Source organism: Notamacropus eugenii, chromosome 5, assembly GCF_028372415.1.
Source record: "Notamacropus eugenii isolate mMacEug1 chromosome 5, mMacEug1.pri_v2, whole genome shotgun sequence".
NCBI lineage: Eukaryota > Metazoa > Chordata > Mammalia > Diprotodontia > Macropodidae > Notamacropus > Notamacropus eugenii.
This window is the reverse complement of record NC_092876.1, coordinates 424,217,914-424,221,503: the sequence shown is the minus strand read 5'-3', so window position 1 is coordinate 424,221,503 and position 3,590 is coordinate 424,217,914.

The following is a 3,590-nucleotide window of genomic DNA, read 5'->3' as shown; positions in this document are numbered from 1 at the left end:
ACAGGAAGTCTATCTTGACATCCCCAGAATCTAGCATCCTTCTTTGGGAAATTTGTTTTGTCATATTTTTCCCTCAAAAGAATATAAGCCTTTTGAGGGTAGACTATTTTGTTTTTGACTTTGTATCCTCCAGAACCTAGTACATAATAACCATTTAATAAGTGCCAATTAACTAAATGTTGAATTAAAGGTACCTTAGAGATCACCTAGTCCAACTCCCTCCTTTCATGGGTGAGAAAACAGCAAACTGACTTGGCCAAGGTGACACATCTGGTTAATCGCAGAGACAGGAGGAAAATATCTCTCAGGGAAGTGCTCTTTGGTTCCCTCTTCTAGAAATGATTGAAATTTCTCAAACTTCTCCCATGAAATGGGAAAACCTTATCTTTCTGAAGTGGCAGCTCAGCCAGCCCTGTTGCCAATGTGAAGGCTGAAAAAGCTGTAGGCATGAGAATTGGGAGAATTAGTGTCACTAGAGTTTTAATTTTCATTGTGGCCTCAAAAGTCCCTTAGGTTTACTGTCTGACTAGAAAGGGTCTTTTTCCAGGGCTCCCCCAATCAATTTCTGGGGGCCTAGTTGCTTGAAGGTCCCGGGGATGTGCTTTTAAAACTCTGTCAACCTCCTGCTACTCTCTCTCTCTCTTTCTCTCTCTCTCTCTCTCTCTCTCTCTCTCTCTCTCTCTCTCTCTCTCTCTCTCTCTCTCTCTCTCTCTCTCTCTCTCTCTCTCTCTCCCCGCCTCCCTTGCATTAACTTGGGGAAATGTCTGTTTCCCCAGCCTGTCACCCAAAAAAGTCATCGGCAGCCCAACATCTTCACATTTGAAAATACCCCCTTTTTCATAGAGGTTTGCTCAGTGCTCTCCCAGCAATGGTTCTCACGTCACAGCCTGTATCGGTATCTCTTCGAGCAAACACATTAACCTTCTTTTATCAATGCCTGCACAGAAGGAACTTCTAAGGAAGTAAAGTCCCAGGTTTCAGAATGGAGAGAAGATTTGAAATGTTGGGAGAACTGGGCAATTTCCCACCAACCTTATCACCACCCTCATATCCCCCACCTTTTGCCAGGGCAATGATATCTCTCATTCAAAGGAAGACATTTCAAACAAACCAGTGACGTCAGTGGTTGGCATAGCAAATCATGAGGAATCCAGTAACTAGCAAGGCTTCTGGAGGGAATCATGTGCTTATCTTAGAGTAAAGTAGCATTGGAGATGTAGGTTTGGTGAAAACTGCGTTTGGGAATGCCCATACCATCCAGGGCAACATCAAAGAAAGAGCTTCCAGAACTTTCAGAAATGCATCTAGACAGATAGACAGGCAGGCAGGTAGGTAGATAGATAGATGGAGAGAGAAGAGAGAGAGAGAGAGAGAGAGAGAGAGAGAGAGAGAGAGAGATGAGAGAGAGAGAGAGAGAGAGAGAGAGAGAGAGAGAGAGAGGGAGGGAGGGAGGGAGGGAGGGAGGGAGGGAGGGAGGGAGGGAGGGAGGGAGGGAGGGAGGGAGGTAAATAGGTAGATTAGATAGCTAGCTAGCTAGCTAGCTAGCTAATGACAAACTTCCTCTAATTGTTAGGAACCCAAAGGTGACTGCAACATATACTCACTGCCTTTATTCTGTCTTCTGGGCTCAAACAGGTTAGTTATAATTTCTCCTCTACTTGACAACTCTTCAAATACCATAAGACAGTTATCATGTCCCACCTACTACTTTTCTTTCATAGTCAATTAATGAATAATTCAATAAGCAGGTATTACATGCCTAATACATGTCAGGAACTATGCTAGGTGCTAGAGACACAAAGACAAAAGTGAAAATCTCTGCACTCAAGAAGCTTACAGTTTAAGAGGGGAAGACGATAGACAAACACAAGGTATTTGCAAAATAGAGAGGGATGGGGCAGACCTGCGATTTCATTGGAATAAGGAAATCCCAGGGGATGAAACTTCTTTCTTTTTGCCAATGGAGATCTGACCTTTTCTGAAATTTACAGTCTTACTAGAGAAACAGTTAAGTGACTTGCCCATAGTCTCGTAGTCAGTAGGTCAGAGGTGAGAATTGAACCCTGGGTCTTTCAGACTTCATGCTTTGCTCTCTGTTTGCTAAGGTTATGCTCTCTCTGTCTCTCTCTCTCTCCATGCATATATAAATTTATTTATATGTATGTATGTATATATGTATATACATGTATGGTAAGATAGGGGAGCCTGAGCACTGGTCCTGGAATTAGGAAGACCTGAGTTTAAATTCAGCTTCAAACACTTACTGTCATGTGATCCCAGATAAGTCACTTAACCCTATTTGCGTTAGTTTTCTCATCTGTAAAATGTGCTGGAGAAGGAACTGGCAAACCACACTAGCAACTTTGCCAAGAAAACTCTAAAAGGGGTCATGAAGTATTGCAACCAACTAAACAGCAATGATCTTCCTGACTCCAGGCCCATCGCTCTATCCGCTGAGCCACCTAAGCAAACAGAGGTCAAGTGACTTGCCCAATGTCACACAGCTAGTAAATATCGGAGACCAGATTTGACCTCAGGTCTTCCTGACTCCCAGCCCAGAACTCTGTTCACTGAACCATTTCAGTGGGTAGGCGTTAGCAACTTAGGATAATGTCAACCGGGAAGTTTCATGTAGAAGAGAATGCTTGAGTGGAGCCTGGAAGGAAAGTAGGGATTCAAAGAGAAAAAGGTAAAGAATTTATATTAAATAAAATTGCAATCTATACTAAGAATTACGTACTTTATAAACATTACATGAAAATAGACATTTGTTCATTCATTCACTCATCTATCCATCTGTCTGTCTGTTCGTTCATCTATTTATTTGTTTGTTTATTTATTTATGAGGCAATTGGGGTGAAGTGATTTGCCCTGGGTCACACAGCTATTATGTGTCCAGTGTCTGAGGCTGGTTTTGAACTCAGGTCCTCCTGACTCCAGAGCCAGTGCTGAAAATAGACATGTTAAAAAAGAATGAAACTAAGATACAATAATATTTTGAACCTAGAATCAATAAGGAGCCACTTAGAGCACAGAAAGACCTGAATTCAAATCTTGCCTCAGATACCTACTAGCTGTATGACCCTGAGAAGGTCACTTAATCTCTCTCAGTTTCAGTCTCCTCATCTGTAAAATGAGGAAGCTGGGTCTCTAAGATTCCTCCCAATGATAAATCTAAGACCATCTAAGTATAATGAGTAGGATACTGACTTGGTCAGACATATACTTTATGAAACTCATTTTGGTGACTATGAAGGAGGGATTAGACAGGAGAGAAACTTGAGGTCAGGACATAATTAGGAGTCCATCGCAAGAGCCCAGGTGAGGGGTGATGAGGCTTCAACAAGGGCAGTGACTATATGGCTGGAGAAAAGCAGACACATGGGAGAGATGCTGTGGAGATATTCCTTTTCCCTTGAACCAGCCCTCAAAAGGAACGACCTTAAGGTGTTTACCCAGTCTGTCACCTTCTGGAAACTTAACAACTGACTTATGTCCTTTTTACATGTGGCTCCCAGTACGGGAAGTACGTCTTTCGTTTGATGGAAACCCAATGTCATCCCCGTTCAATGGCTAAAGCTGATACAGCC